The sequence below is a fragment of the Cryptomeria japonica genome, chromosome 1, assembly GCF_030272615.1.
Source record: "Cryptomeria japonica chromosome 1, Sugi_1.0, whole genome shotgun sequence".
NCBI lineage: Eukaryota > Viridiplantae > Streptophyta > Pinopsida > Cupressales > Cupressaceae > Cryptomeria > Cryptomeria japonica.
Window position 1 is genome coordinate 162,737,580 of NC_081405.1, and position 16,121 is coordinate 162,753,700.

The following is a 16,121-nucleotide window of genomic DNA, read 5'->3' on the forward strand; positions in this document are numbered from 1 at the left end:
TATCGCACAACTGGCTACTTCTTTTTGTGAAAGAGAGAGCCACGGGATATCTATTAGGATTTCTATTCCCTTGTTGAAATTGTAAGATCAAGTAATGCAAGTTCAAACCCTAATCCCAAAATGCAAGTATGAACTAATAACAAGATTGCAGAATTGAGATTAAACAATGAACAGCTGTAAATACAAGGATGAAATAAGAATGCAGATGTGTACCCGGAGTCAAAATCAGACTGAAAATGTTCGGGATGGGGGCGCGGGCGCCACTGTCCTGAAAACTGCACCGGAAACTGCTGTTCTGCACTCTGGAACACTGTCGGAAAACTGTCTGAAAGCTGTCTGTCCGGAGGACCAGGGCACCCAGTGCCTCTATCCTAGGGACCAGGGCACCCAGTGCCCCTGTCCTGGCAGGACTAGGGCACCCAGTGCCCCTGTCCTAGTCTTCTGCTCTGCAATTTGATACAGAGTGCTGTCTCGACCTTCTTTCTCCGGATCTGTATCCCGCGACGTCGTCTGAATCCCGAAACCTGCAGTGATATCTGGAAAAGGGTGTATGGGTGGCTATATAGGGTTTTGCCTTAGTCAAACCCCCGCTTCGGTGATTTCCACCTCCACGAATAGCCAAGTTGTTTTGTAAAATGTATTGTGTGTGCAGACCTAGTGTGTGTGCAAGGTCCTAAAATGCAAGAAAGCAAACTAGAGCAACCTAGAAAGTAAACCCTAATTGCTTGTAGATGATAATGTAAATGCTCTAAATCAAGATGCAAATTGATCTAAAACATGAATAAATGATGTATTGAAGCTTATGTAAAGACATGAAAACAACATGAAATCATACCCAACCCTCAAGGGAGGAGTACAAGCCAATCTTCAGTCGGTAATCTCCTATTGTTCTTCAATGTCTTCCAAGCCCTAAGTGGATGAATGAATTTGATAGATGCTTGATAGAAAGATGTTGTAAGATGTTGAAGTCTTCAAAGATCTGCCCTTTCGCTGCATATGAAGTTCCTGGAAACAAAAATCGGATCCCTTCAAATGAGGAAAGAGAGCTTTTATGTATGAAACCCTAGGTCATAAATTTGTATTTTGGCCGACCTAGAGATTGAATATCCCGCCAATTTCTTGGGGTTAAGCTTTATTTTATGATTGTATCGTGCTCCTAAAATTTTGGGAAAAATGTCCAGGACCATGTTGCACTCCGGGCGCCACGGTCCCGACAACTTTTCACCAAATTTTCAGGGCCGTTGGATATGATGATTTTAGAGAGAATTCCGAAGTTACAGGTGATTTCGAGATGTTTTGACCCCGAAACCAAGCCCCCAAGTTTGAAATAGGACTTAATTAGGGTTTTTGATTAAGTGGTGCATTGGAGGAATAAAATGCGAAGGGCACGCTTTAGTGAAAAGGGCCCAATTTTATGATGTAGGGAATGATGAAATAGGACCTTAGACCTAATTAATTTGATTAATTAAGTGCTTAAGGAGAAATGCAATGCAGAATGTAAAATACACTAAGGCGGGTGCTAAACTAGGTGTGAAATTGTACCACCCTAGCAAGTGCGTACAATTTACGACGCTACATTTAGCCCCCACTTTAGCGGTCATATGAGTACTACGTGCATATGCAAGCTAAAGTACAGAAAAGTAAACATTATTTGAAAAAGGATATATCCATAAGTTGTCGGACGAAGCCCCCAGCGGTATCTGCAGTACACAGTTAGGAACCGCACCCTACAAAACACACGTTAGATCACAAAATCACCTAATGCTTACTAGGGAAAGTGATGAAATCTGTGAGTAGCTATATGCCCCCCCTGTTTCGACTTGCTTATTAGGGAGGTGAAACAGGGTAGCATGTTTACTTGCGACAAATTGTGTAAGAGAGTATTGATGAGGGGTGTTCACTAAATAGGCTTCATCAGAGCACTTTTTGGAACATCCTGAGAGTAGGGGAAGGAAAATACAATTCCAACGCAACAAACGGTTCGAAAATCGCATCTCCCAAACTCAAGTTATGATAAAATGAATGACAAAGGAGAATTAGGGTTTCAAAAGTGAAAACAAATGAGAGTATATACTTTGAAAGTGACACATTTGTCACTTTGTTGATTTCAAAATACTATTCAGTGCAGCGGAGCCCACATAGCCATCATCATGCCTTCACGACGACCAGAGCATCCCACGAGGATCGAGATCTTGCGCCAGGCCGTGATCGACGACGAGCCACTGGACGAGGTGAGTTGACTAAAAGTTTGACTTTTGATTCTTTCGCATTTTGACTTTTTTGTGATTGTATGCGGGCCTTGAAGGCTGACCGGGGCCCACCCAGGGCGCCATGGTCCCTGTGGGGTGCCCTGGTCCCCCCAGGGTGCCATGGTCCCTGACAGGGGCGCCATGGTCCCTTCAGGGCGCCATGGTCCCTGACAGGGCGCCATGGTCCCCTCAGGGCGCCATGGTCCCTGACAGGGCGCCATGGTCCCCAATCAGGGCCTGGCGAGGGGTTACAAGGCTAGCATACAATGTATGATAGTTTGCATTAGCATTCTTGATGATCGAGTACTGATTACAGCCATGTTTTGATGTTGCAGAGTCTCCCGTACATGAGAGAGCATACAGCGGGACATATTCTTCGCACTTTGCAAGATCAGATTCCGCAGCTGACTCAGTCAGAGAGAGACACACTATCGATTGTGGGATTGTGGTCTGTGATTCTCATGCCAGCCATTCGATTTCATCCTGCGATGCTGATGGCCTTGATGGAGCGATGGGATCCTGACACATGCACTTTTCACCTTCCAGTAGGAGAGCTGACGGTCACACTCGAGGATGTATACCGTATACTTCATCTTCCTATCAGAGGAGCGACAGTTACATACGCGACCGATCGATCAGCGGAGGATCATCAAAGAGAATAGGTGTATTGCATAGGGAGAGTCATGCCGAGCGAGATGAGAGGTCGCATCATGGTCAGCTGGCTCTTACATCCTACAGGGGAGGTACCCCTTCTGAGACGCCTTATGATAGCCATCATAGCACTAGCCGTCTGCCCTAATGGGCGAGGGATGCATATGCATGGGGGTCTCACATGGTGTATCAGAGCGATGGAGAGACACAGGAGAGTGTATGCTTGGGGTCAGAGTATGCTTGCACATCTCTATCACGACCTTGAGGAGTATGTATTCGGACAGGGGTTCAGTTTGATGACATGCACACTTCTGCAGGTGTGGATTTTAGAGCACTTCACATGCACCAGGCCCGTCGGCTTTCCACTGAGTACAGTGAGCGAGCGACCTAGGGTGTTCGCTTATCCACTTACCAGCGAGTGGAGATTTGGAGATTTGTTATATTGGAGAGTGATTTTTGACAGACTAACAGCCGAGGTGATAGTGTGGAGACCTTACCTACAGATGCACAAATGGGATGGTATGGAGAGACAGTTAGCATGCCTACTGCGAGGATGATATGCACACATCATAGTCCCTTTCTACTTCGACCGAGTACGGAGGCAGTTCGGGCTAGAGCAGTGTGTTCCAACCGATGTGCCCATCTATACTCGACACTCACGGGTCCTTCCTAGACCTAGAGCAGTAGCGAGACCGACGGTAGATGACATTGAGACTACAGACTTAGAGGGATCTAATCAGGATGTAGTCACTCACTACTCTGCAGAGCCTGGAGCACAGCGCAGGTACGTCTCATGGTTTATGAGATCATATCCAGGTCCTATCTTTTCACCAGATCATCCGATAGGCTATCCAGGCCCATGGAGACATGGAGACCAAGACGAGGACTAGGGATCCAGGTCAGAGGAGCCAGAGGAGGGAGAGGATCATGAGGAGGTGGGAGATCCTGATCCACCTACAGGCGATCAGTCCAGTGCTGAGGAGGAGGAGGAGGAGGATAGAGATGATGAGGAGGAATCGGATGCAGCTCCCCACCATTCAGGAGATGATACCATAGCTCTGGATCCACCTCTTATTCCCCAATAGGGGGAACATGAGGCGATACGGAGACCTGTTCCTAGTACCGTCCAGCCTACACCCATCATGCATAGATTATTCGAGCGAGGGGAGCCTAGCGGTGCCCAGGCACAGATGGTACCATATCATGATCCCTACTGGCGTGAGGGAGATCCAGGTATAGTAGTTTTATATTGATTGATTAATGTTTTGATGATATAGAATGGTACTAACAAAAAATCTGTTCTACTACCATAGCTAATGTGCAGGAGTGGCGCTCCCTGATTCAGCAGGCAATGACAGACATTTCCATGATAGCACAGATCCCCAGTTCCTCACAGATTGCCTATAGGCCTCAGGGGAATGCGGGTCGGCATGAGGACTTGTTTTCCCCATTCCGAGTACACGTAGATATATGGAGGGAGAGAGAGAGAGTCTTATTAGAGGACGTCCAACGGGTGTAGCAGAGAGAGAGAGTCCTATCAGAGGACCTCCAGCAGGCGCGGCGAGATCTAGCAGCAGCTCAGGCCGAGGCTACCACCTATCGCGCGATCCTTATGGATAGGGATCGTAGGAGTTCCTCTCGGAGTCACTCACAGTCTGTATCACGCTACACACCCATGGGTCCACCTTCACGGCCAGATCAGGAGGGAGCGTCCAGTCGACACTCTCCAGCCACTAGCCCTAGGGATAGGAGATGATTTTATGATGTAAAAGAGAGGTCACATTTTGGATATACAGTGACCTATTTTTGTATACGATCCACATATATATATATATATACATGCTTCTCTTTGTCTCAAATGTGTTATCTTTAATGCTTAAAACAATGTATATTTTGTTTTGATTAAATCTAATTCATTTGGTAAATGTACATGTATGTTCAGAATTTAATTTCCATGTGATTGATTTCTCAATGCTCCATGATTAAATTGATACATGTGTGACTTAATTAAATATTTAATCAAGTACTACATTGATGATAAGGAAGACATATGCATTAAGTCTAAGAATCATATAACTAATGTGATTTAATTCTGAATTTAAACACAACATGATACGGTTCTACTTAACACATAAAGACACTGTATAATATGCTAGCATAATAGGAATGTAAATCTTTTACAATTTACATAAATGAATTCAAGACAAACTATAAAGTAAGAAGACACGCTTGTCAGGAACGAAGCAATATAGATTAAACAACATAACATTTAATTCTATTTTGCTTTAATTAAGAGATACTAACATATTATCCAATGTTGAAGAATTGAAAAAGAAGATAGATGAAGAATTAAGCATAATATCTACGCAAGTACATAGCATTAATAGGTTCTTTAAGAGGCGTACCGTCTACATCCGCTATTTTGTAAGCACCTGATCCATAATCCTCAATAACAATATATGGTCCAAGCCAATTAGGACTAAATTTTCCCTTTTCTGCAGGTAAGGCATTCACATTGCGCTGATTCTCATAAAGGACTAAGTCGCCTACTGAGAAGGAACGTTGAATGACCTTATCATTATAGCTTCGTTGTAGAGTTTTGTGATACGCTTGAATATGCTCAAGAGCATTTATGCGCTGTTCATCAAGCATCTCAAGCTGTTGAAGTCATTGTTCTCTATAAGAGTCATCATCTACTATACCTTTGAGAGAAACCCTAAGTGATGGAATCTCTAATTCTAAGGGCATAATAGCATCAACACCATAAACAAGATTATAAGGAGTAGTTCCCATAGCAATTCGTACACTCGTTCGGTAGGCCCAAAGAGCATAGATCAGCTGGTTACTCCAATCCTTACCATGCTTATTCATGGTTTTGCGAAGAATTTGTTCAATTATCTTATTGGATGATTCGGCTTGGCCATTTGATTGAGGATAGTAAGGTGTAGAAAATCGATGTTTGATATGATACTTCTCGAGGAATTTCTTCACGTCCTTGTTCTTAAATGATGTCCCATTATCTGAGATTATAGTGGAAGGTATCCCGAATCGAGAAATAATGTTTTCTAGAAGAAATTGACAAATCACTTCAGCAGTAGTAGAGCGAAGGGGAATAGCTTCTACCCACTTTGTAAAGTAATCTGTTGCGGTTATAATGAAGGTGTGTCCTTGAGATGAAGGAGGAGATATTTTTCCAATAAGATCCAAACCCCATGTGGAGAAAGGCCAAGAAGCTACTTGAGAACGGAGTTCTTGGGCAGGAGCATGAATCAGATTATTGTGTTGTTGACATTGATGACATTTTTTAACAAATGAAAAGGAATCCTTCTGCATAGTTTGCCAATAGTATCCCATACGAAGCAATCTATGAACCAAAGATTTGCCCACAAAATGCCCCCCACAGGCACCTGAATGTGCCTCTTCAAGAGCAACAGGGATTTTCGACTTGTTAAGACAACGAAGGAGAAGACCATCATAACCCCTTCGGTATAGGACATTAGAAAGAATGATATACCTAGCAGACAGCTTGCGGATTCTAGCCCTAGTGTTCCTATTAGCGGAATCAGGAAAGGTACCATCAGTCAAATATCTTACGATATGCGAGTACCATTCGTCTGAGTCTACAAAGTCACAACATGTTACCCGGCTAGAATCATCTACAATAGCTGGAGAAATAAGGTTGTGAATAACGAATTTAAGATCGACCACAGGGTCCTCTAAAGATACCAGAGAAGCCACACATGCCATTGCATCCGCATGTCGATTATCTTTTCGAGGAATGGGTTCCATAGTATAAGAATTGAAATTTTGTAATAAAGAGACAGCAAGGTCTTTATATTGTGATAATTTGTCTTGTTTTGCTTGATATATTCCTGTTACTTGTCTTATAATCAATTGCGAATCTCCATAGATATGTATGTGTTTTATATTCAGAGCTAAGGCTACTTTTATTCCCGCTATAAGAGCCTCATACTCAGCAATGTTATTGGTACACAGGAAATTTAGACGATATGATAAAGGAATGGACTTCTTTGTAGGATAAATCAGAACAACACCTGCCCCCGATCCCATACGACACTTAGAGCCATCAAAGTATAACTCCCAAGTTTCATCTTTCTCTATAGAAAGAATGAAGTCGTCAGGAAAGGACTCAGGGTTAGGGAAGGAGAAAGGTGAAGGGGCCTTAACTAAGTGATCGGTCAACGCTTGTCCTTTAATTGCTCTTTGTGAAACAAATTTAAGGTCAAATTCAGTTAACATCATAACCCACTTAGCTAGATGTCCTGATAAATCAGTTTTAGAGAAAAGATGCTTCAAAGGATCAAACTTTACCATGACATGGACTTCTGAATTCAAAAGATAATGTCTCAATTTCTGAGTCGCAAATACCAAGGCCAAGCATTATCTTTCTATCGCAGAATATCGAGTCTCATAATCGAGTAAGGTACGACTTATGTAATAAACCAGACATTCCTTACCATCTTTATCATGTTGTGCCAACAATGCTGCGAGAGCATGAGAGGAAGCAGCTGTATACAGAAGGAAGGGTTTAGAAGGTTCGGCAGGTTGAAGAATAGGAGGACTAGCCAAATACACTTTTAAATCTTCAAATGCTTGCTGACAATCCTCATTCCATTGAAAAGTGATATCCTTTTTAAGAAGTTGAGTAAAAGGAAAGGTACAATCCGCAAGCTGAGACATGAACCTACGAATAGCTTGAATATTTCCTTGTAAGCTTTTAAGTTGAGACACATTTCTAGGAGGTGGCATGTTGACAATAGCATCTATTTTCTTAGTATCCACCTCAATCCCACGATGCGAAACTATGAACCCTAATAGTTTTCCACTATCCACACCAAAAACACATTTTCGGGGTTTCAAGCACATGTGATATTTATGAATTCTTTCAAAGATTTGACGAAGGACTTTAACATGATCCATGCGAAGAAAGGATTTGGCCAAAATATCATCAACATAATCCTCTAAAATCTTATGCATATAATCATGAAAGATAAGGGTCATCGCTTGTTGATAAGTCGCACCGGCGTTTTTAAGTCCAAAAGGCATCATTATCCAACAAAACGTACCCCAAGGAGTGGTGAAAGCAGTTTTGAATTGATCTTGAGGGTTAATAAAAATTTGATTGTAACCTAAAAAACCATCCATGAAGGATAACAAGGCATGTCCTGCCGTAGAATCAACTATCATGTCAATGTTTGGAAGAGGGAAATCATCTTTCAAGGAAGCTTTATTCAAATCTCGAAAGTCAGTACACATTCTTATTTTGTTATCTGGTTTAGCCACAGTGACAATATTTGAAATCCATGGGGAATAGTCAATAGGGCGGATAAATCCAGCCTCCAATAATTTTTCAATCTCAGCCTTAACAAGCAGAGCCACCTTAGGATTCATTTTTTGAATCTTTTGTTTCATGGGCTTAGCATCAGGGACTAAGACAATATTATGAGTAACAATCTTAGGATCTATACTAGACATGTCAGAATATGTCCAAGCACAGATCTCAGGGAATTCATGCAATAGTTCTTCATATTGTTTCTGTTCCTCTTCATCCAAACATTTTCCAATTTTAATAACTTTCTCTTTATTGCAAAGGTCTATCTTAACATCAGTGGTATCACTTATGAGAAGATTACTTTGTTGAGGAGTGTCCTTTAACTGAGGGAATTCTTTCACAATCTCATCATTATCAATCTCTTTTCCAAAATAGGCTTCGGTGTTCAAACAATAAGGGAGTCCCCTATTGTGATGATAACGAGGAAGAGTGTCATAGGCTCCCAAGAACTCAGCTAAAGCATCATCGGTAGGGAAGATATCCATAGCATAGTCGCCCGAAGGATCCCCATCAATATACTTAGGGTGCTGCATTGATAGAGATGTAGAAATAGCATTAACACTAATGCATGGTCTTTTAAAAGCTTTAGTACGTCTGCAGGGATTATAGCCAAGTCCAAAGGCATAATTGTGAAAATTAGTCTCTAGAGGAACTCTTATCCCTTGTTCATGAGCACCACAACCTTTTCCATGATACCCATTCTTAGCAAAAATGTGAAAACCATGACCATAACGATCAGCCATTTCAAGAAGAGAAGGTGGTTTTTCATAAGACAAAGAATCAAACTCTTCATAATTATAGATGTGAGGAGAAGAAGTTTGAGAAGCGGCCACAAAATTATTACTCATAGATTCAGGTAAGGTTGATTGATTTTTAGCTTCTTCTTTCTTTTCAACTTTATGATTTTCAGCTTCTTCCTTCTTTTCAATTTTAATTTCTCTAGAAGGAACCTTATATTCACCTACAAAGGTAGGGTTAAAATCAAGAGATCCCCAATCATCCTCTGCGAGAACCTTCTCAGGATCAAAATCCTTTTTATGTGTAGTTTCAAGTCGAGAAGGATCCTCTTCAGGAGCTCCAGACTCATCCAAAGAATTCCGATCATCGAAGAGCGAGGATTCATCGATAGGTTTCTTGTTTAAAGAGTCATCACTAGACGAGGATGGCTTAGAAGAACTCCCTTTGGAAGTAGATGTTTGTAGACAAGCTTGAAAATTAGTATCACCTATCAAAGTGTATGTCTTATTGTTATAAACGAATTTAACTTGTCCATGCAATGTAGAGGGGACATCTTGCATGCTGTGAATCCAAGGCCTCCCTAATAACAAGTTATATGTTAAATTTCCCGGCATAACATGGATAGGAGTAGGCAAAGTAACAGTTCCCACTGTGAGAGGTAAGGTGATGATACCTAATGAAGTCTTAGCCACATTGTCAAAGCCATGAATGGGACGAGAGTCAGGCTCAATAAGAGACGTATCCACATTCATCTTATGCAATAAATTAATGCTACACACATTAAGGCCAGAGCCATTATCTACTAGTGTTCGTCTTATAGCAGTGTCTTTCATGATAACCACAATCATCAAGGGATCATATTGTTGTTGAATTTCACTAGTAGGCAACTCATCTTGGGAAAACACAATTTGAGCTTTAGGATTCATCACAGAGTTAACAAAAGATGCTATATTACTAGATGTATTCGGTGGAGGAACATTCAAATCTTTCAAGGCATCTTGTAACATTCCATGATAAGCGGAAGAAGTTTGAATCAAATCCCAAAGGGATATCTTAGCAGGGGTAGCTTTAAGTTGTTCTATGAGATCATATTTCTTACCCATAACTTGCAAAATACGAGGAGCTTGAGGAAGAATTGGTTGAGGATTAGGAAGGGAAACTAGAATAACAGGAGGAGGATTAGGTTGCCTATTATTTCTAGTATGATAAGTATGGGCAACCACATGATAAATCTCTCTAGTTATTTGTTTAGCATAACTGTAAGGACTTACAGGTTTTCTTCCTTGCACGGTGATGATTGGTTTATTCGGGGTACGAAAGGAATCATGATCATACCTTCCTTGGATAGTAAGGAGAGGTGATTTAAGAACTTGAAAGGTGGGAGAAGGATAAGCACCTTGGACTTCAAAGAGAGGCTTAATATGTTCATTCAAGTTTATCATGTTAACCAATTTAGAGGCCTTGTTCTTGTTTAAAGATTTCGATAAAGCCACAAAGTCATCAAGAGCATCATCCAACAAAGCATGATCATATCGGTTAAAAGGTTTGTCTTTTGATTCAAAAGGAGACATCTCTTCATAGAGGGGATTATTGAAAACAACCATGTTACTAGATTCAAGGGAAGAGTTGATAGGAATGTATCCTTGAGAGGAATCATTCGACTTCTCTTTCTCATCACACCTAAATGGCATAGTAACAAGGTTTATGAGTTTTTGGTAAAATGAAGGTTTGGCATCTTTAGGGTTTAAAAACTCATCTAAAGCTTCATCTAATTCATCTTGGCTATACTCATAATAATCATCAAAAGCATGAACATTTTGCAAATAAAAATCTGACATTTTGAAAAGATTGCATAAAATTTAAACACACAATGCAAAGAAACACACTTTTTTTCTTTTTCTTTTTTTTTTCTTTAATGAAAATGAAATGAAAACACACTAAATCTAGATCTAGATCTAACAAATGTAATGCAAGAGGAAGCAATGATAGATTCACGTCGGGTTCACCAAAATGTGTGGGGGAAAAAGTGAGACTAGGTTAACATGCTCTAATCCTACCTTTTGACACACATTACGGAATACGAAAGAGCCTAGAGATATCGCACAACTGGCTACTTCTTTTTGTGAAAGAGAGAGCCACGGGATATCTATTAGGATTTCTATTCCCTTGTTGAAATTGTAAGATCAAGTAATGCAAGTTCAAACCCTAATCCCAAAATGCAAGTATGAACTAATAACAAGATTGCAGAATTGAGATTAAACAATGAACAACTGTAAATACAAGGATGAAATAAGAATGCAGATGTGTACCCGGAGTCAAAATCAGACTGAAAATGTTCGGGATGGGGGCGTGGGTGCCACTGTCCTGAAAACTGCATCGGAAACTGCTGTTCTGCACTCTGGAACACTGCGAAAAACTGTCTGAAAGCTGTCTGTCCGGAGGACCAGGGTGCCCAGTGCCTCTGTCCCAGGGACCAGGGCACCCAGTGCCCCTGTCCTGGCAGGACTAGGGCGCCCAGTGCCCCTGTCCCAGTCTTCTGCTCTGCAATTTGATACAGAGTGCTGTCTCGACCTTCTTTCTCCGGATCTGTATCCCGCGGCATCGTCTGAATCCTGAAACCTGTAGTGATATCTGGAAAAGGGTGTATGGGCGGCTATATAGGGTTTTGCCTTAGTCAAACCCCCGCTTCGGTGATTTCCACCTCCATGAATAGCCAAGTTGTTTTGTAAAATGTATTGTGTGTGCAGACCTAGTGTGTGTGCAAGGTCCTAAAATGCAAGAAAGCAAACTAGAGCAACCTAGAAAGTAAACCCTAATTGCTTGTAGATGATAACGTAAATGCTCTAAATCAAGATGCAAAGTGATCTAAAGCATGAATAAATGATTTATTGAAGCTTATGTAAAGACATGAAAACAACATGAAATCATACCCAACCCTCAAGGGAGGAGTACAAGCCAATCTTCAGTCGGTAATCTTCTATTGTTCTTCAATGTCTTCCAAGCCCTAAGTGGATGAATGAATTTGATAGATGCTTGATAGAAAGATGTTGTAAGATGTTGAAGTCTTCAAAGATCTGCCCTTTCACTACATATGAAGTTCCTGGAAACAAAAATCGGATCCCTTCAAATGAGGAAAGAGAGCTTTTATGTATGAAACCCTAGGTCATAAATTCGTATTTTGGCCGACCTAGAGATTGAATATCCCACCAATTTCTTGGGGTTAAGCTTTATTTTATGATTGGATCGTGCTCCTAAAATTTCAGGAAAAATGTCCGGGACCATGTTGCACTCCGGGCGCCACGGTCCCGACAACTTTTCACCAAATTTTCAGGGCCGTTGGATATGATGATTTTAGAGAGAATCCCAAAGTTACAGGTGATTTTGAGATGTTTTGACCCCGAAACCAAGCCCCCAAGTTCGAAATAGGACTTAATTAGGGTTTTTGATTAAGTGGTGCATTGGAGGAATAAAATGCGAAGGGCGCGCTTTAGTGAAAAGGGCCCAATTTTATGATGTAGGGAATGATGAAATAGGACCTTAGACCTAATTAATTTGATTAATTAAGTGCTTAAGGAGAAATGCAATGCAGAATGTAAAATGCACTAAGGCGGGTGCTAAACAAGGTGTGAAATTGTACCACCCTAGCAAGTGCGTACAATTTATGACGCTACAACATCACATTAGCAGCAACTCTTGAATCTATCATGCAGTTTTTTATCAACCGGTTATTCACTAACAAAGTAACATAAAAAGGATCTACCTATGAAGGCTCTTGAGTAATAGTGGTTCCAACATAAACCTCTGGGGTTTGGAGTTGTTGATCCTTTCCATTTTTAGCTAAATCGGTGGGTAGGACTGTGTCACTGTCAGATATACTAGAAAACAAAGACAAAGATGCATCCTTATGTTCTTTTATTTTCAGTAATTATATTAATGGGACAGTAACTTTCATTTGTGTAAGAGCTTGAGCCATGTCAAATGTGGAACTACTGCTTAATTCAATTTTAGCTCTAACTCTTTCTGCCTTAAGCTAACTTGCCCTTTTTGCTGTGGTAGCTCCTTGTATATCATTGGCAATTTTATCATCTGTACTCTTGGGTACATCTTTAACCTATTCCTTCTTTTCTTGACCAATTTTAGGGAAAGTAGTAGCACTACTTGTTGCCCGCTTTTGAGTAACTTCTTTTATGAACATGGAGCTAGGTTCACCCTGATCAGTGTCCTTCTTGGTGCTCCTTAGGTTGTAATTGTGTTTTGCTTTAGCAATAGCAACTTTGGTGAGATTTTTAACTTCTTCCTCACTAGGCCTTCTAAGATGAACTTCTTCATCTTCAATTGTTACCACATTCAAGGTAGGATGCCAGTCCATTGTTAGTTGTCCTTGAACAGACCTTTCATTATCCAACACATCACTGTATTCACTTTGTACAGATTCGTCATCACTTTCTATAATAGTCTCAAACATGTTAATGTCAGGTTCAACTTCTTGTCTCATGGACTCTTAAAGGGCTTGAGCTACTGCACACTGATGAGGAGAATGTGGCCCATCACAAGCAATACACCAAGGAGTGTTTTCTATATTATGGACATTTTTCCCTTTTAAGGGATCTAGGGTATCCTGATTCTGAGCAATTTTAGGCTTCTCATTTTGGGGTTTACCATCTTTCCAGTTGGTATTATAAGGCATGTCATGCAGTCTAGGGGGTTTGTCTTGCCAGTTATAATGAGGCTTATCATTTTTGTTTACCTTGGCAGTCAAATCCTTCATAGCAATAACCAACTTTTCTATCTTGTCTTCCTCCTTTTCCTTCCTCATTCTTTCCATCTCTCTCTCATGTGCTGATAGCCTATGAGAAATCTCCTCCGTATTTCTAGATCCAGTTCCATCATCCACCCATTTCTGCTTCCCTTTATCAACATTGTTCCTAGGACGCTGTGAATCACCAAGTACTTCCCTATTTGGTTGGACTACTGACCTATATACTAGCTTAGCCTTAGGGATTATAATTTCTTTGATTACAGGGCCCTCCTCATCACTCTTTTCTTTTTCCTTAGCCAACACTTCAAGATCAGCTATCTGTCTAAGAAGCCTATCTCTCTCCATTAGTTTTGCTTTGACTTCTTTTTCCTTATTTGCTTCCTTTTGGGCTCTTAGGGAGATTAAGTGGTGAACCCTCCTATTTAAATCTTCTATTTCTTGTGACACTTTATCTTCATCAGGGAAATTCTCCTTAGAGTCAGATATATTGACTTGATCTATATCAATCAAGCTAATATTTCCATCAATTGTTCTAGGAAAAAAATGTCTGATTGCATTTGAACTAGTCCTATCTCTCGCAGACACACTAACATGAGATATATCTTGATTTAAAGCATGAGCATTATCTATATTTCCAAACAATCCAGAATGAAAACCTAATATATCATGTTCAAATTCTTTGGAAGAAGAATTAGACTTTGCATAAATAGGTCGATCATGTATCTTATCGGTATTATTATTCTTTTGCACCCAAGCAACATTTGATGGTTCATGAAGCACTGACCTCTTCTGACCTCTTCGTGACTGTTCTGACAAACCTTCTTGCAAAGTTTCATGAGGATGCTTCTTCATGAATGATCCGATGTTTTTTCCTCCTTGCATTATGCTTATCTTCCTTTTAGAATTTTATGTATTTCACAAGGTCTGGTTCCAAGATAACAGAGTTGCCACCCACAAGACTATGGGAATTATGAAAACAAGATTAGAATAAAACGTTGTAAAACTTCAGACCAAATCAAATATCAAAAGAAAATAGAGGGAACTTCCGAAAAGGGGCGTCCAGACACCACTGCTATATTCACCGAAGCACCAATCTATTCCATGAACACACAATGATTCTTCTTTATAAATCTAAGCACAAATTTGCATCTGGATCCTTATTGTGACTCTCCCCAGCAGAGTCGCCACTTTTGTTGTTCTCAAAATCTGATTCACTTTAAAATCCTTATAGTGATATGATAACTCTGTATATAGAAGAGAGATTAAAGAGAAGGAAAATTTTAGGACAACATATGACAAGGTTTGATTAACCTTCTACACTTTGAACTTATCCAAAGTTCAAGTGGGTATACCTTTGTGAACTGAATTCACACTTTTAAAAGATAAATCCACAGTAAACTAGTCTGAAAACCAGTGGATCTTATCACCTTAAAACTAACTGAAACAAAGGAATGAAACTTATACTCATGTTCAGTATTGATCTACAAGATGTATAGAAGATAACCTTAATAGATATCAGTGCCTTATCTAAGGTTACAGAGTCATCTAAGTTCAAACAATACTTCCACAATCAAACATCTCTACATATTCCATCAGTTTGGCTTCTGCAGATCCCTATATATGCCTGCCACACATAAGAATTTATTCATACCAAACTAAATTGTGTTCATCAAAATTCAAAGTATTCCACAAAGAATTTATTGGTAAAAATGATTCCTGCGTATTTAATTCCCCTCTTGAAGAGAAAAGCTAAGAAACATATTTACTGAAAATTGCCTTGCAACCCATATTCAAAAGGAATAACCCTAGATTACTCAGAATGAAACAATATACTTTTGCAAACATACTTGAAGACAACACAAAGTTTAAACTCAAAACCAATGGTCTATGTATTAATATTTCTTCTGAAAGTATTACAAAAACATTTGAATATTCTCCATCAAACTTGAAAAAAGCTTAGATAAATTTCTGCAGCGTTTTCTTACAATTCCTTGCGATCATCTTTTCTACTAGTCCTGGTATCCATTTATAACAATATGGATGCACACATAGCTTCAGACATTCCTAGGAGAGTTTGTTACAATCATTACTTCTTAAGAAGAAGTTACAAAACCTTTTACAAATGCGGTTACAAGTCTCTTTCAACATCCGCAACTTCTTCCTCTTGTTGTTCTGTTGCAACATTTTCTAACTGCTCCACATCAAGCACTGCATACTTTCTTGTCCATTCCTGATACACCTCATCAACAGGCCATGAGAAGTTAACTAATTTTGCTTTTGTCTTGGCTAATCTTTTTCAAGAATTTCTCATTTTATTGACCTCTGAATTTAGGAAACCATAATGAGATTTGATTTTCTCAATCTCTTCAAT